A 19472-nucleotide genomic window follows, 5' to 3' on the forward strand; every position below is an offset into this window, starting at 1 on the left:
ACAGAACAAGTGTTATGAATTCCAGTTGCAATTTCATTTCTGTGGAAATGTGTGTGAAGGTGGTGCAGTGATGGCAACATATTTACAGGGCAAAAGCAAAAGGAAATAAATTGCTTAAATGTGAGTGAGTGTAGTGTATGTTTGAAAGTGGGACAGATGCGAGAAAGTGCATTCAGAGAAGAGTGAAAAGATGGTGCTGAAGAGGTAAGAGTGGTGGTTGAAGATGTGCAGGTGGACAGGATGTGCATAGAAAAAGGGCATACATATCTAACATAAAGCGCACATAACTGAAGACCAAAACTCCTTCCACAGGCCTCAATACCATTGACATTTCAGAATTTAAACATTTTCAAAGTTAATTATTCATAACAAATCCTTGTTGTTACTCATTCATCTTTGACAGCTAACAACCATTGACAAAGTCAATCGTACTGACATGTTTTGGGTGTAGGTCAGTTGTTGTTTTATATATCTGGATGCAATTACATCTCAGAGAGAAACCAAAACACCGGTCGGGTAGCATGCTATGGGAATCATAGAAATGTATTTTACATGTTCCCTTTTAGAGAGCCCCCCCATTTTTCATCCCACTTAACGACTTGCCTGCACATATTTCTATATAACTGATTGCAGTCAGCAGATGTGGGTCCTTCCCAAAGCCAAGTTAGATCATTTTCTTCCAAAGCTGATGCCGCATGCAATACAAGACGCTGGGCAAGCACACATTTAAAAGGCTTAAACTGTTGTGTTGTACAATTTGCACATTATAGTAACTGTTGAACATATGAATGCAGTAAGATGGAGGGCAGTTTTTAATGTGTTTATAATTTCAAGACAATACTTTCCCACTGCTTTATAAGTCTTGCTTTAACAAATTTACCATTTCAATCTTTTTTCAATTCTTTACCTAGAGGAGGACCCAGACTGGGTCCCACGTTTTACCATTTGGCTTGCTTGCATCAATCACTACATAAAATTCATACCAAACTTCTACACCCCACCACTTACAAATGTCAATAGCTGCCATTGCGTGTCATATAAGTGTTGAAGAGGATAGGGCTGAGCCAGCTTCAGAGGTGAAGGTGGACTGTGACTCCACTCGCCTACCGCTGTTCGGCTGCTCCTGTTCAATTAATTAACAACAGGAAGAACTGCAGTGCGCATGATGCACTGCATGAAGGCATGCCTAACACTGGGGTTAGGCATGCCTTCACGCAGTTCGCCATGCGCACTGCAGTTTTTCCTGTTGTTAATGAATTGAACCGGAATAGCCAGAGCAGCTGAGCAGCAGAAGGTGAGTGGATTCACAGCAGCAGGAGCAGGCAGGACACTGTAGGACTAGAGGAGAAGTAAGTCTTACTCTTCTCCGCTGCTATTGCTGAGTTTGGAGTGCGGAGTTTTAAAACTCTGTAAACTTCACTGGCGGAGCAGAGTTATCCGACCGGGCTTAAAAATAGTACCTAAAAGCATTAAGCACCATCTGGGGCTTTCTGGTCACGCTGGACAATTTAAAAGTCAAAAGTTAAGGCCGACCAGGAAGGAGCACGGGTCAGATGCAGTCCCAAATTAGTCTCACTGAAGTTTTTCCATCTCAAGATTTGTCCAGTCCAGTTTGTGTCAAAGGACGTCAGGAGCAAGGAAAGTCATGGGCTGTGGTCAGCGTGGCGTGAAGAGCAGGCCTGGCATAATGGATGAGTGGACTGGAGAATTGAGTTGGCAGTCCACCATGGTTTGTCAATGATGCTGTGCTTAAAGTTGAGCTGGTGGCAGTTCTTGCTGATTTCCGAAGTGAGCGGTGCGGTTCCTTTGTAAACAGCCCCATTCATGGTCACAAAGAGCCCAAAATCTGGATTTCAAGACCTTGACCCAGATTAAGGGTCTAAGACCAGAGGAACATCACTTGGGGGTCAGGAACTCACTGAAGACGGGACCAGGAGTTGTTGTAGTGCCTTTTATGTCCCTGATGCTCATATCAGGAGACCAGCAGACTTGCCCTCTTGGCTCCTGAGTTCAAGATAAGGTTGTAGGTCCAGTTTATCTTCCCCAGCCACGAATGCAGCAGAGCAGCTGTTCACTGTAGGGCAGCAGTCCATCAGAGTGGCACTCTTTGTAGCAGCACAGCAGTCCTTCTTCCTGCCAGAGTTTCCACAGGTCCAGAAATGTACTGAAGAGTTTGTGTCTGACCACAGTTTCCTGTTACCTGTGTGCCTGGGCAACTCCAATGTTATCCAATGGGTGAGGTAAGCCTTGCAGTAGTGAAAGCCTAATTTAAGAGTCTTTCACTACCAGAACATGTACAACTTAAAAGTACATGTCCATCTTTATAAATGCACTGCACCTTGCATTTGGAGTTGTCCAGGGACTTATATGTATTAAAAAGGAAGGGTTGGCCTTGGCAAAAAGGTTTATATTGCCAGGCCTACATGTCAGATTAAAACTGAACACACAAGCTCTGTGATGGCAGACCAGAGACATGTTTATAGGGCTACCTAAGTTGGTGGCACAATCAGGGTTTCGGGCCCACTAGTAGCCTTTAATTTACAGGCCCTGGACACATGTAGTGCACTTTACTAGGGACTTATGAGTAAATTAAATATGCCTATTGAGTATAAGTCAATCTTACCATGTTTTGGGTAGAGAGTACAAGTACTTTAGCACTAATTAGCAGTGGTAAGGTATGCCAAGTCCTCGGCCAGCAAAACTTAAATCGGCAAAAACAGTAGGTCGAAGGCGAAAAGTTAGGAGGAACCACTTCAAGGATGCCAGGTCTAACACACACCATGAAAGGATTTGAAAATCTAAGGAGTGTCATTTCAGAGCCTATGACTTTTTAGCAAATGTATGGGAAAACTGTGCTTTAAAATGCACTATAAGACCATATACTTTTCAGAATTTTCTCAGGGAGAGAATCTCTCTAGTAGAAGCCTTGATTTGTTGCTCACTAACTACAATAAATGGTAAGTATTATATCTTCAAATGTCAAAGATCAAGACAGCACTATATTATAAGCAGTATTTAAAATGCATGTTTGACTTTGTTGTGATATGCTATTAATATACTGTTATCATGGAACTGCAGCAATATCAACTATTGCGCTGTCATCATGGTTAAGATCATGTGACATGACTTCCTGGAACAAATCTCAGGGCCATATGATGTCACTTCCTGTGAGGTCATTAAGGTTGAAGGGTATATGATGTCTCTTCCACTGCCCCTGGCATTTTGGTGAATTGACACACATGGATGTGAGTGTAAATAATGGAAGGCTGTCCTAATTCAAAATTCTACACAAAATTATTCTAAAATATTTCTGCAACAGTTACATATTCCAAAATGCTTCAAGAACAGTCACCTGGGACAAAACAACGAACTGGAGGGTTCCAGAAGTATTAGAAATGTGCCAGCACAACGAGACTTTGTTAATTGCTATGGGCCTCATTCACAGAAGTAATCTGAGACAAAATCCTAAACTTACTACTTTTGGTATTCACAGAAGGCATTTAGAAGTAGTAAAGTTAGGATTTTGTCTTAAGTCTGTCTTAAGTCTGTCCTACGTTTGTCTTAAGTTTGTCTTAAGTCTGTCTTAAGTCAAACTTAAGTCAAATTTCAGTCAAATTTAAGACAAAATCCTAACTTTACTACTACTAAATGACTTCTGTGAATATCAAAAGTAGTAAGTTTAGGATTTTTTCTCAGATTAGTTCTGTGAATCGCCCCCAATGTGTCTCCTCCTCATGAAAATAAACTCTGGCTTTTGAGAAGGATTTCTCAGCATGCGTGTTGTGTTTTTGCAGCCAGCAAACATTACATTTTAGTATCACAAAAATACATTGCATGCTATGCAATTTTTGCCACAGAAAAGAGTGTATAACAGCATTTGGATTTCCTGCAGTTGTTCCTAGTTCCTTTTGTTCTGAACAGGGTCAATACCTATGTTCTGTCATCATACGTGCCTTATCTCTTTCATCATACTGCGTTGTATAAATCCGTATATTTCTCTATGTCACTCTTAGCCTTCTGTCCTTTATGTTGGCAAACTATAATCTATTGTTTTTTTAGGATTGCCAGTCACATCTTTTTCTCCTACTCTCCAAATATTTTTCTTTTTTCTATTCTCACACTAGTTCCACCTACATTTCTCTTTGTCACTACCTCCCAGTTCCCTTTACTCCTGTGTCTGTTTCAACATATTGTCCTCTCTCATCTTCCCTTTCTTCCTACTTTTCCTTTGCAGTACTAACTACAATTTATTCTGATTCCCTGTACCCAATAGGGGCTTCTCCATCTTCAAAATGGACAGTTTATCGGTTAAGTCAGTTAACCACAGCACACACAAAACAAGTTACAATCTCAGTGGATTCCTGCTCACCGTGTAACAACATCTCTCTTCGGCTGGAAATACGAGTGTTTAGGTTCAGAAAATCTGAGCACAGTAAATCTCAGGAGATGCCTTGAAATCTGGAACTCACTGCCAGTTGATCTAAGACTTGAAGCAGAAGTTATACATTTTAGGAGAGAGATGAATCTTCCTCTTCAAAAATCAAAGACTGACTAGAGGTGTTCTTTTGAATATTTGTATGATGCCAGATGGTGTTTTTATATACTTTGCATACATTGCCTAATGCTGAGACTTTAAAACTTTTAAAATCTAGGGAAAAAATAATATTTATATCCATGATAGTTCAGTTCAGTTAAAAAATACTTTATTTCAGCGGAGCCATAAATGATTTACATCAACACCATAAAAACAGTCACAAAACCTTTAGATGCTTCCTCTTAAAACTAGATCGCAATTAATCTATATACATTAATACACTTTAAAATTATGCCAAAACATACTATATATAATTACTAATCGATATTTACAGCTACAAATTAAAAGTTCAGCATTTCATAGCTATACTTCACTTTGCCCACATCTTACCTAGGAATCTTGCTGTAGCACAAGCAAAGAGTGCCGAGGGATCAGATCTTAATATCCTTAAGGCTGTGCAATGGCATTGAGTCGCCATAAGCCTACTTGCAGGTGCCAACCAAACCGCATGTATTTGGGCATAGGCAGGACATACAACCACACGTGAGGTACAGTCTCCTCTTGTTCAAAACAATAAGGACAATTCACAGTTACAGAACCCTTCCACTTTGCCATAAATGATTTTAAGGAAAGTGTCCATGCTCTAAATTGGTGAAACAATTTCCTGTCTTGCGGGGTAGTTATAAAATCCCACTACATCACTAATTCATAAATTGAATTAAAATTCATGAATTGCCCCATTCGGGAGCTACCTGCAACACCAATTTCCTCCCGCTGAATTGACATTGGCCAATATTGTTTTTTCAATATCTCCTTAGAAGAGAAAGAACCTAGGGCAGGATGGTTGCAAAGGTTTACATAACCTATTACACTTAACTGATTCTTGATTGAGTGTAACCATGCTACTTTGTGGAATCTTTCAGCATTTATAACATCTAATAGTGCAGCAACATAGTGGCTCAACTCTGGGGTTACCCAAAGCCTGTGCAAGAACAGCAAGGCATGAAGTACCTATCAGCACATATACTGGAGGACGCCATTCACAGTTGGAATAATTCCTCGCTTTCCGTTTCGAATATCAGGTTTTCATGCCCTTTGAGGCGATCTACTTCATTTATCACTACCTTCTCCCGAGCATCGCCCGGTTTTGAATTCAGCTAGCTCACTATTGCTATGTCCTGAAGATGACCTCAAACAGCTGAGATCGAAACGCCGTCAACCCCCTACAACAGGAACTCTGTACACTTTGTATAATTTATTCATGCAGAGTTCTCCTATGTGTTGTCAATGCGATGTATATATTTTAAAGTCACGCTTGTTGTCACTTTCCCATATGAACACCTGAGTTTTATCTTGCATATTTTCATAAAATAAATAACAATCTTTATTTTGACTCAGATGTCCCTGTTCATATTAATTATCGCTCCCTGAGATATTTATTATCAATCTTGACTTTAGCGCATTGTCCCTCAATTTGACACTGCTTTTTTTCTTTGGACCTCTTCGGCCACAGAAGAACTATTGTTTTCCAAAACAGTGCTGTAGTGCAGGCCTTCTGCTTGAGTCCCACTTTCTTAGCCATTTACAGGTATCCCTATCTTGGATAGTCAGACCTTCCAGTTTCAATTGAGAGAAAGATCACCCTACCTTAACTTTTATGGGCATGGAACGAAGGTCTTACTCACCAATGTGAGAAGTTGGCCTGGCATATGCTGGTCACTAGTTATAGTGGCCACCTTGCACCAGTCCAATTCGACTCTTATGGCAGATAGGTTTAAGACAACCTTTTAAAGAAAGCTATCCTAGTGGTAGCTGTGGAGAACAGCCTTCAGGCTAAGTCTCAGAGGAATGTAAAGCAGCTTGTTTTACCTTATAATCTCTTGAATTACCAAATGAAAGGACACCACACAGGTATATATATCAAATATATATGTATTTATTTCCAGACACACTCTACTAATCTCTTTATGAGATTAGAAGCCAGGAACACATTAAAATATCAACGTTTCACAATAAGTTAAGCACACATATGGTTGTAGCCCTAGGGGCGTACCAGACCATATACTAAAAAAGTGGTTTAGGAAAGTCGACTTCCAGGGAGACAAGGCCTAGGGCCTGTGGAATCGCTGGGGATTCACTAATCCACCCAAGGCAGGTAAGTAAAGGACCCACGGAAGACGCGTGCAGTGTGAGAACACAGCCGCTGGTTCCCTTTTGATTACAAGGGAGCAAGTCGCGGTTGGATTTTTAAAGTTTAAAGGTACTTCTAGGAAGTCTACAAGCAAGTCACTTACAAGGTAAGTAGTTTGAGGGCCAACACCCAGTGGAGCACCGGCGTGCACGAGTTACCTCACCCACGGAAGCCGGGTGCATAGGTGTCTTTTGGTGTCGGGTTGCGCCGTCGATTTCAATGGAAGCCGATGAAGATTTGCTGCTTGTGAAGACTGAAGAAGTGTCCGGTGGAATCCAAGGCTGGATTCAAGATGAAGATGACCTGAAAGCAGAAGGGACAGTGTTCACAGTCACTTGCCAGTGACCCGGGGCCAGGAAGATGGATGCCCACGGAAGTCGGGTGATTTCAGGTGATCAAGGGTATTTTGACTCTTCGCTCACGAGGTCCAGAAGGGGTCGACGATGACCAGCAGCTGGATTCGGAGTGTGCCACAACGTCTTCAGCTTACTGAGGTGTTGGCAACCGGATTGGAGCCAACAAGCCTTGGCAACAGCAAGTCTTGTGAAAAGTGAATAAAGTCAATGCTGCAGACCAGCAAGGTCTGAGGGACTCACCCTGTGAGGATAAATGAGGGCAGGCCTAGAGCAACCAGGGGAGCCCTTTGGTTTGATGAAGAAGTCTTCAGAGAACCCACAAGCCAGCCAGCAAGGGATTGCAAAGACGCCTCATGAGGAAATGCTTTACAGGAGCCCACGGTCACTCGGAATGGGGTAGGCCTCTGATTTTCGTTGCAGAACCTGCTGGAGGCTAGGGCCACACTTGGTACAAAGCACAGGTTCGTAGAATGTCGTGAAGGGGTTGCACTCGACAATCGTGCATGGTTCCCAGGTATTGCAGTTCCTCATCACTCGTGGGGTCCACACGCCACAGCTTCACTGGGGACTCACAATGGCTGTCGAGAGGTCAGGAAATCCACTTCTGGGGCTGCAGGGACTTCGGAACTCCGGCAGGAGCGGGAAAGTTTGCGACCGTTGATTCAAGTTTTTGGTGCCTGCCAAGCGGGGGAGTCACTCCTTGACTCCAAGGGAGATTCTTCCATCTTCCAAAGGTAGTGGAACGTCAAAGGACCAGGATTCTTCTTGTAAAGCGTCGTCCAGGGTTATCTAACTTGCCATGGCAAGGTTTCCCTAACTTATACCAAAAGGAAGGGAGGGACTAGCTCTATGACTACTCCTCTGGGAGGGTCAGGGGAGTGGGTGGTTACACCCACTTCCCTTTGTCCAGTTTCACGCCAGAGCAGGGGCAGGTAGCCTCTGTACCGGTTTGAGCTGGCATATGCACAGAGGAGCCTACTGCTCCCCCAGTGCAGGACTTCAAAGCACTCAAGAGTGCACCCACCCAGCCCCAATACACTAAATCCTGTCTGGAAGGCGGTGACACCTCCCTGTGACAGGCTGCCTATTGTTGGGCCTCCTCCACTGCGAGTTTCAGTCAGCAGCAGGAGGGCAGCCCAGTGTCTATGCTGGTGGCATTCATTTTGTGATGCCACGGCTCTTTCTGATTTCTACCGTGTTTCCACAGTAGGTACTTGTCGTCCCCTCTAGAAGGGTGGGATCATACTCCCACACCAGTACACACCAGTTACCAGTGTGGGTGTATGATTCCAAGATGTTTGACATGTTTTGATGCAGTCATTCCAAAGTTAGCATTAACCGGGAGGTTATAATGCACTTAAGAGTATATGGTTTAACTGCATCCACAAACAGCCACAGGGAATAGACCCTGCCAGCTGCAGAGGGGCCCTACTCAGGCAGAGGCACCCCCTCACATTGTAAACCTAGCACCCTGCCCTCAGGATTGATAGGGCCTGCCATAGGGGTGACTGATAGGTTTATATGTGTGTGTAAGGTGAGATATAGGAACCTATACCTCAGTGAGGAGTGCTAATACTACCTCGCCCAGGCTGCAGTAGCAGGCCTGTGGTGTCAGATTTAGTCTGCTTCTCAGGGGTGCCATAATAGATGCTTCAGTCCCTGGTAGGCCTGTGAAGTACCTATGCCCTTGGTACCTAAGGTACCATATACTAGGGAGTCATAAGGTACCACAGTATCCAATCACTAGTGCATCTAATATGCACTCCAAGTCGTTTAGAGAGAACAGAGAGACTGGGGCCCTGATTAGCAGGGACCCAGCCTGACTATAGCCAGAAACCAGTGTTAACATCAGAAAAAAAGTGGGGACAACATAAGTGCAGATCCTACTCTCCTACACTCACAATAACCTGAAATTATCCCTAGACACATTTACTGAATCAACATTGTGACCAAATGTACTTTGTGACAAACCCACAAAAATGAATATGGAAAATCGCCTTATTTTCACATCTAATAAATTAGTTATTTAAAACACAAAATAAAAATCAGATTTTATTATAGAATTCACTAAAATGTCATATCACATAATCCTAAAAAAAGTTATTTTGTAAAAAGAATTCTAAAAACAGGTCCCCCAAACAAATGTCTTGCCATACACATACTGACATTCACAACAGCCCTCAGCTCATATATATATATATATATTTTTTTATTATAACCAATAATTTAAGCTTGAATTCCAAAACATTGGTGGTCATAGCCAATGGGACAGGGAGAATGTTGATGTATGTTTTGCCACCTTCTGCAAGAAAGCTTCCTCATATTTAAGTTTAGAACCTCAGGGGTGTTTTCAAACCCAAACAGGGTCTGAAAATAATAAATACATTTTAATGTCATAAAGTGCAAAATCGGGATTATTTCAATATCTTGTTTGCACTTAGCCTCCCTCAAAATTATTTGTATCTTTACTTAGCTTTTATCCAGCTTTTGTGGGAACATACATAGTCAAGTATAGACAAATATATGCCCATCGAAGCAGCAGATAAAGGCCTTGTCTCTGTACCCTATCCATCTTTTAAACACTGATAACTTCAATTTTGGCGGTATCAACAATTAGAGAATTTCCTAAATGTTACACTTTCCCCCGTCCCCTCCATTCTCCCCGAGTCCTCAATTTTTACATACCTGAACAAGAGGGGCAGAGCCAAGGGAGTAGTATCAACGATGTACGGTCCTCTAAGCTCCTTGCTGCCCTCCACCTCCTGCTTCAGAAGTCTACACAATGCTGGCATATGTTGTTGGACATTCAATGCTCGAAGGAAGACTGGAAATCTATGCTTTTGACTAATGAAAGGGAACTGTGAAAAATCTGCTTATAGTAAATCTATTTTAATATTTTGCATAATTGGTACTGGTTTCTCTCTAGATTTTTCAGGTTAAAGTTGGCTTTGGAAGAGCAGTGCTGGAAATGCAATGGCCCTGGATGTGAGCTGTTTCATATCCTATTGACTTGCCTCTCACTATCAGACATTGGGTATGGTGAATGTTTCATGACAGCAGTGGCTACCTATAACAGCATTCTGCAAAACAGGCCGCACACACTCTGCAAAACAGGCCACACAGCACAACTCGACCAACTGCCATTTTGCCAATCCCTGTGGATAGAATCCATATCTTTGAAGTTACTTTTGATAGTGATCCATGGTTTACTCCTCAAATAAATGCAAAGTTTAAAACTCAGTTTCCATGAAAGTCTAATTTATAAGGGTACTGCCACTACTCCACAGCTCTCTGAAGATCTCTGTAATCCTAACCATCATCTTGTTAAGCCGGCGCTCCAGTTTACAGAATGGTTTCCCCAACATCTCGCTTTCAAATCTCCAGAGAGTTGAAAACGACGCAGAACACTATCTATTTAGTTTGAACAGACATGAGTCATACATGCCAACAGACCTGATTCAGGCAGGAGACTTCCAATCTTTTTAAGCCCAAACAGACTTTATTTTATCTGCCTCTTGCCTAAAATCTCCTCTTTTTCAATGTAAGTCAATAGGCAAATTCTATTCCCATAGGTTTTTTTCCTCAAATCCCCCTCTTACCAAGTTCAAAATTTGGGCAAAAATGATAAGTGTGTCACACTGGCCCTGAAATTCCACCATGGGTTTCCAGTAAAAGAAAAAACGGCCTTCACTACTCTCTGCCTAGTCCATAAGGTACTCCACAGTCAGTCACTAAACAACCTCATTAAACTCTTGGCCTCTGCAGGTCCACCACCACTACACAATTTACAAGATTAGAAATTTGGTGGACAGTTTTTTCTTGTTCAAGTTTCTTTCCTGTGGAATGCCCCCTCATGATCTCTGAGGCTGTAAACTGTCTTCATTAAAGACAACTATTCTCTCAGCTATTTTTTGATCTAACTCTTCTTCTGGACTTCCTTTGCTGTTTTCTGAAGTCAGACAACTGTGGCCTGTGGGCCACTTGATCTTTGGCTGTCAGGAATATGCTCTAGTGTAAGGCTTTGCCATCTCTGGGAAACAATTGAAGGCTAGGGACTTATGGAAGCACCACCTGTAGCAGGTAGTCTCTTTCCATAACACCAGGTTGCACCAACTGCTACCTTTTTCACCTCTGGATTTGATATGTTCTTACACCATCAATCTCCGAGGCCCCTAATGTGTGTTTTTGTGATTTTACCAAATCCCTAAATAAATGCATTATACATTAAAAACACATCACACTAACACATCTGGCTGCGTATGAGGGAGATTTCTCAGTGGAAATGTACACCTTTCTATGTGAGCTTCCTGTGTAATGCATCCTGATCCTTTTCCTCATTACATTTTCTTTCGGGTTCTCCTGCTGTTCTGCACACTGGCATGATTCTCCATTTAGTAACACTTACCAAATTGCTGTTCATCTTCTTGTCGGCATCCATTTCCTTTTCCAGACTCAATCTCCCTTTCAATTTATCCCTTCAACCCAAATCTTTTTTCACTCATTATCACCTAGAGAGAAAGTAAACTGGTGGTGATTTGCTAGCGATACTATTCCCTTGTTACATGCTAATGTCGCTGGCAGCATGCGTCGTTGTCTTCTTGGGATAACAGTGGTGCGATTGCAAAGTATTACAACTCGGTCTAATGTTGCGGATGAAAAACACACAGCTGCGGCCGCCATTTCTTTACAATCTATGCATTTTTCATGGGAAAGCCTCATTCATCACAACTAGTGCTCATTATTTTGAACCTCTGCTTGTGAAGTTACAGCTCATGAACAAGCTTTGAAGGCTCTTTGATTTGTTTTTCTCTTGAATTTTTTTTCCAACTACGACTTCCGGCCTTTCGGGTGAATGGGTTTCTTAGAAAGTGGAAACACAACCATTAAAAAAAAGCCTCGTGGAGTCACTTAAAAGATCCATTTTGTCTGCCACCATCCTGAACTGCAACCATTGGCCTTCCTTTGAGAAGAACCGAGAGCTAAATTGTATACATAAAAGAAGAGCGACATAAATGCAGTCGGTAAGAAAGAGCATGTCGAAAAATATGGAATTGTTTGCTCCGCTTGCGCTCACAAGGACAGGCACTAGTTTTAGCATTCAAATTAAAGCTGACACTACTGATTAAGTTACCAAGCCACATTGCCTGTCATCACTGAAAATTGCTCATGCAGCTGCTGTTGTCTCACAATGTTCATAATGTCATGTGAGAAATGTATTTAGACTTCGGCGCCGAGGGACGGAGATAAAAAGGCACGTGTTTGCATGTCCCAATGACTTTAAAGAGTGGGCGATAACTCGAGGGGCACGGCATAGGTGTCGAAGGCAAGAAGAAATGAAGAGAGAGAAAACTCACAACATAAAAATATCGCATTACGAAGAGAAACTTGGAAGACTTTAGTGCAGAAAGAGTCAGTCTGAAAAGAGGAATCACGAAAACAAACTATTGACCTTTACTGTCACGTGGATAACAGGAGGATTAATGTACAGGCACACATTGACAGAGGCCGCTTTCATCCATACTTTATTGAATACAAATTGGACAGTCACAAACAAGGAGAAATGGAAAAACGTATTCTTGCGCTCCAGCTGCTGATAAAATAATGCGGACTGTCACCAAGGTGCCAGGGACAGACTTTACAGACATGAACAATGTTTCAGTTGCATGTAAAGTGCTATTTTCCTGTAGTCGCATTTACAGTTCTGTAATCTTCATTACCCCCTCACCCTAGCTCAGGCGCTCTCTGCACATTTCTGCAGCTTCTTCTAGAAATCATGATATCCTCAACTCATCGGGGGATGGAAGAAGTCTTGGAAACTCACTGGCCGGCGTGGCCGCCCCAGGCGTCGCAGTCCGAACAGCAGCTTTTCTTAAAGGGGTCTGCAAAGGTTAGTTCAACATTTCACAAACTCCCCTTAGCTCCAGTCGGCATTTATTGTAACCAGCAGTAATATCAATATACTGAACAACTAGCAGCCAGGGAACCCAATGCCTCACCACCTGGAGTGATCACTGTATCATACATTAAGGATTTTTTACACAAGAAAGAGAGGCAACGAACCCATTTACATGCATAAACAATCAGCACAAGCTATAACTCATAGATCTTTGGCGTAAATGTAGTTTTTTTTATTTATTTAGATTCTTCATCCACAATACAACAGCACAGCAAACGCGTTTCACCTTACAAAGGCTTCCTCAGGTCAATAAACTCAAGCCAATGGTTCTCCCAAAACTCGTAAGGTGCAAAGAACAAAAAGTTCAAGGCACATTAGTGCAATTCCTCGCGGCAAATTGTAGGAGAACTCGGTCAGTATGTTCCTCTGTAATAATTTTGTCCATTACACTGTTAAGCAAAAAGCAGCGTCTACTGTTATCAGGACAAACTTTGCATTAATTTCATAGTCTTAAATTTAATTGAAATGACTAGTTACTTTTTCAAATTTTGGAAGGTTGGTTTGACACAAATTCGGTTGTAGTTATAGTTTGTCTTTTATCAAGGCTTTGAAAGTAACACTTTAGCTGTAACCGTTCTGCATATCCGCTTGTTTGATCGCAGATCCATCCCGTGTTTTATTTGAGATCCCCACAGCAGTTACAATATTGGCCGATACTTAAAGGTAATGCGTAGGATGAAGCGTTGCAAACTGGGGGGCCATCTTTTCGGAATTTATTTGCCACCTCACTTTCCATGTCATCAGGACAGCATGTTTCTGTCCCTGAACTTTACTCCTGAAAGTCATTGTTATCAGGCGAGTTAGGGCCCTCGGTTGAATGAATTAAAGCAAGACTATAACTCCCAAAACATGGAATTTTCAAGCTTTCCAGATCCACACGTGAGTAACTAACCCTGTCAAGGTTTACTCTTTGCATGATGGGAAATGTAACATGATTTTATAATTGGCTCTAAAAGGCTACACATCCCAGAAGTCTAAGTAAAAAAGTCTGAGCAATTCATTATGACATCTCTCAAGGTGGTCACCCTTAAAGGGACTGTATAGGGGCCAATATTTAAAGACTCCTAGCAGAATGAAATCCAAAGTCAACGCTACAGAAAAATTAACAAAACGTCCTTGCAAAGCTGAGAACTAGCTCCGTCTCATGAGTTCTTCAATTTTCCAGTTCTGGCTTATTGGGCCAAAAGGGGCAGCACAGACCACATTCTCGTTTCTTGTGTGACAGAGGCAGCTTTTTGAAGACAGGTGCACATCACATAAAATCACCCTAGGCCTTAGCCTCACAACACTTGACCTCACTATACAGAACGTCACCTAATTCCCTCCACCCCAAACCTTAAATTTCCAACCCCCCTTATCATCCTTGTCTTTTGACACCTAGAATACAGATTGCAAAGGCAAGACAAAGCTGGCAATCCTCAGGAGGGTCTCATCCCATGCTATCATGGAATAAAGCTGGTGCAAAACAACTGCTTGAAAAAGTCCTCCCTCTCCCTGAGTTGGCCACTTGTGACATAATTGCCTTACAAGAGACATGGGCATTGGAAGATCTCCCCATAGTTGGTTTTGTTCATTATACAGTAGTGGCAGAAAAATGTAAACATTATGGCTGTGCACAAGGTGGTTTGGCAGTTTACTTATCTACAGCATTAAACATTACATCAGAACAGTTAAAATCTCCAGACCCTGGTATTCAACTTATCAAACCTACGGACCAATGTCTGGACAAATGAGAATAGTAATATTGATCAATTATTACACTCAACCAACAGTCCCTAAAAAAAGGATAATAACGTACTCTTAAATAAACCTATTTTGGATTTGCGATCTTCTGAACCAGCCTGGAATATAGTATTGGTGGGAGACTTTAATTCAAATGTATTTACACTCCAGACACAGACCAAATACTGTCAACGGATAACATTTTCTGGAGTGTAAACCAACAACTCCAAGCCAGGATGACTCGCCCAGACTATATTGGTCAGCACTTAGTAAAAGCACTCGAATATCATGGCATGCGAGTGATAAATGGTAGATTTGTTGAAGATAACCTGCCAAAAAATACTTACCATGGTCCAAGGTCCCAATCGATACTTGATTACACGATCATCTCCCTTCCCTTAATGCCATCTCTTGTGCACTATTACATGGAGTATACCACACTGAGCTATCATTTGTTCCAACATATTTTCTTCAATCTCAATTTGTCAAAATTTCAAACCGTCAGGTTACCAGAAGGTAAAACAATCTCAAAAAATGTAAAACGCCTGAAGTGGACAAACTAAACAAAACTGGAGTGGTTTACAACAACTAAAGATCTGTTAACAGAATCGGTATATGAGAGTACCAACAGGATTTAGTCCTGGTCTAATTTTTTGAGCAAATGAACAACCTTAATGACAAAACCCCGAATTAAGTCCACAGGATACAATCCATTTAAAGGTTTAACAAGCGAAGTTCAAAAACTAAAAAGGGACTTAAAAAAATAATTCCAGAAACCACATTCAAGAAATAACGAAAGCTTCAAATGGGAATCATTTCGGCAACAGAGGACATTCTACAAAGACAAGCTATGGAAAAATAAAAGAACAAATATGGAGAGCTTCTGGTCCAAATAATATACCACTTAAAGCCCCCTAACTCGAACAAATTCTGCCAAGTGATAAATCACCTGAATAAGCCAGCTATATAACACAGAAATTTAAAGAAGAGACTCATGAACTACAACTGACACAGAAACTACCGGACTCCTAAAGTCATCGATAACTATGAGACTCAGGTTACTGTCATTTACAAACAAAAGGCAGAAACAAAAAATTTGACCATCGTGGGGGACTAAAAACACACAGTTCCACATACTCAGTGGAGGAAATAACAAATATAATAAATTAAAGTAAAAGAGATGGGACACCAGGGCCTAACGGCATTCTGCAAGCCATCTTGAAACATGACCCAGATTTCTGGAGCCCTTACCTAGAGAAGTTGTATACCGAAGTTGAGTCCCAAAATCAAATCCCAGTCAGTTGGCAAGGATCAATTATTACACCTATATACAAAGAAAGAGACAGAATTAACCTATCAAACTACAGGCTTATTGCTCTGCTGGATGTAGAAGCAAAGTACCTCGCCTCCCTGGTCCTGGAAGACCTTGTCAGCTGGTCGGACAAACTCAACCTAATCCCAAAAAATCTAACGGGTTTCAGAAAGGGGATTAGAAACATTTCTAACATCTTATCAATCTCCCTAATAGCAGAGAAATGCAACAAAAGCAAACAGAGCTTACACCTCTGTTTCATTGTTTTAAAAGCTGCGTTTGACAGTGTTGACGGGCAACTTTGTGGGCCAAACTCCGGGCCTGGAATATATCCAAAAGAATTTTAAGAGGCCTAATGTTATTTTACTCTGAAACATGTGTGAGAGTAAAACTTGGGGACGGCTCTAGGACCTCAACAAAATTCTTCACAAAGTAATATGAATAAGTCACATCACAAATTCAGAAACTGTTGGCACACAAAGAAAAGTCCAAATATACTCCATATATCTGTTATTTCAGAGTCTTTGACATTTACAGAAGCTTTCGGAATATTGGATATTTAAACTGTTGAAATCACATGACCGTCTAATGAATACAAAAGATTTTTTGCCATACTTTGAAGGTACGAGGTCTATTATTGCCATAAGTATGTTTCTATGGAGCTTCCTTTTTAGATATTCTGTTTTTAAGCAAACTTTATCAAATATGCAACCTAATGTTTATGATTCTATAAATACGCTTGATGGTAAATGTTGCTTCTTTGGGAACAATGCAAATTTATTTTTGCATATTTAAAGGATTCACTTATAAGCAGCATTTGAAAAAATAAATTCTTTATATGTTTTTGAAACAATGTGAGTTTTGTAGAAATGTGTGTTTCTTCTTATGTATTGTTAATGATGGGTATGTTTAGATTCATTTTATTAAACTATATTTGTATGTATATTTTAATAGCCCTGAAGAAGTCTCGTTGAGGAGACGAAACGCGTTGGCTATAATCATGTGCTAATGGGATATTAAAGAAAAATCCTTTTATGAAAAATAAAGAGAAAATTTCGTCAAGAAATGCACATCTTGGATTTGGACGTTTCTTTGTGTGCCAACTGTTTCTGAATTTGTGATGTGACATATTCATATTATTTTGTAAATTGCTGAAACTTTTTGTATTGAATGTTGTTGTAGGACTGGTTCCTATGTTGGGGAGCATAGAGGGGAGTGCTCCTTGGTTTCGTGCACTATTTGCTACTCAGACACATTATTCATTTGTTGAGTGCGGCTTCAAATAGCCTCTGCCCTCAGTTTTTTGGTCAAAAAACTTCACGAATAAGGGCTTAAAACAGGGATGAGTGCTGGCCCCACATCTCTTTAATCTATTAATATCAGACTTGTCGTTGGTGTGGACTGGCCACATTGGAAGATGGCCGCCTAACTGTGAGGCTCTGCTCTGGGTCGGCACTCAAATGGATTGAACATCTATTTGCAGGTGTCTAAGGATGCTATTTTGGCATTTCTGAGTAATCGGAACATTGAAGCTGTCAGCTGTGAAAATTCCGTCCTGCTAGACCATCTCTAACTGGCTTTTCTGAGGTGTGGATACATTGTGGCTTGCTGGGCCTAGCAGAATCCTAGGATCCCTGGTGCTTGCATAACCTGAACTCCCGATGACCTCACTGCTAATTGGGCTGTGACTCCAAAGACACCGGCTGGAGGAAACATTCCCGGTCAAAAACATTTTTTCTTTATGAGGTAAAACGGCCCTTTTTATAATCATCTATAACTGAAGTGTTGTATTCTGAGGAAAACATCTGTCACAATTCCCTTTTATTGTACAAGACTGCTAATACAACATTTTTAAGCAATACTGCTCCTCTCATTTTATTAAGTTGCCTTTTTAAGCATTTTTCCACAGTTCCTTTTCAAGTAAGAAACATTGTTTCAATACACTTCTGCCAGGCCCAGCAGTAATGTATGTTCTCTGGGTTAAGGTTAAGCTTTTTTCCACTGCTTCAGTGAAATAAGAAACATTGCTTCAACACACCGCTGCCGGGCCCAGTAATAATTTATGTTCCCTGGAGCATGTGTGACTTGTATTCCTGCTGACTCCTCTGCTAAATGGACTAAGAATGGAACAATGTGAACCTGGATATAAGAAGCAATCTTTATTTATGAAAAAAGGCAGCTTTACTTTTTGTTAAAAGTAATCGGTGTACAGACATGTGTTCAAAAAAAGAAGTGAGTTGATAGCACATTATATTCACTGCTTACCTGTTAATTGGGCTACAAGTGTTGCAGGCGTCAGTCCGGATGTAATATTCCCGGTCTCATATTTTATATATGATGAATGACGACTCAACTTGAGGCTTAACATAATCAAAGTGCAGAACTGCGCACTCTGCATTTTTTCTCTCACATGAGGATTGTTACTGAAAGAAAGTGAGGGAAATCATTGTTGCAGTGATTTTTCCAGCATTCCCTGAAAGGTTTAATGCTGTCTGCATGTACATCAATATGCATCAATGCTATTCATATAGCGCAAACTCCTCATTTCTTTTTCTCCTCACAACTTAAGTCTTTACAATATTCCATTTAGACATATGTCTATCAGGTTAAGAGCTCATCTTTGTTGGTCATGCTTTTCATGCTCTACCACAATATTCAAATGATATCATCAATATTTATACGCAACCTATTTCTCTCATGATAGTTTTCATTAAAATAAGGAGATTTTTCAGCTGCAGGCTTACTGGTTGTTTACTCTACAAATCTACATAAAACTGCTGCGCTATTTTCCTCAATGCCTTTTGACTCCAATAGCACTTGACTATATCTTGCTTTGTGGAATCTGGCTCATATGTCATTTAAGTGCTAATTCATGTAATATTCTGATAATTATTTATTTATTCACAACTGAAGATTACTCATCTTGGTGCCTTACATTCGCTCTACTTGAAGGGTTGTTTGTCTGAAGTTTTAAATATTCCCGACATTTGAAGTTAGAAGTGAATGTCTAATAACAAGAGTGGAAACAAACCTTCTCATTCACTTTTATTTGCTGATGTATTAAAATAACCAGGCAAGATGTCTGGGAAAAACTCCACTACATCAACTTCTAATAAGGCACATAATACTTCCTCGGCGGTATCCAATGCTGCCATGGATCGTCTTTTCCAAGAAATTTCAACAATCAGCTGTCAGCTAACAGACATGGCTATAAACATTTCATCTGTTACCTCAGAAACTAAATCAATGCGAGCTGACAAGGCACTATTCCATGCTAAAACGGAGGGTCTTGATCAACGTTTGACAATTGTTGAAAATAAAATCGCTTCAACGCAGTCTAGAGATGAAGAACTTCTTTTGCTGCGGAGTAAGTTAGTGAATTTAGAAGACCGCAGCAGAAG

This window comes from Triturus cristatus, chromosome 2_2 (assembly GCF_964204655.1).
Source record: "Triturus cristatus chromosome 2_2, aTriCri1.1, whole genome shotgun sequence".
Taxonomy (NCBI): domain Eukaryota; kingdom Metazoa; phylum Chordata; class Amphibia; order Caudata; family Salamandridae; genus Triturus; species Triturus cristatus.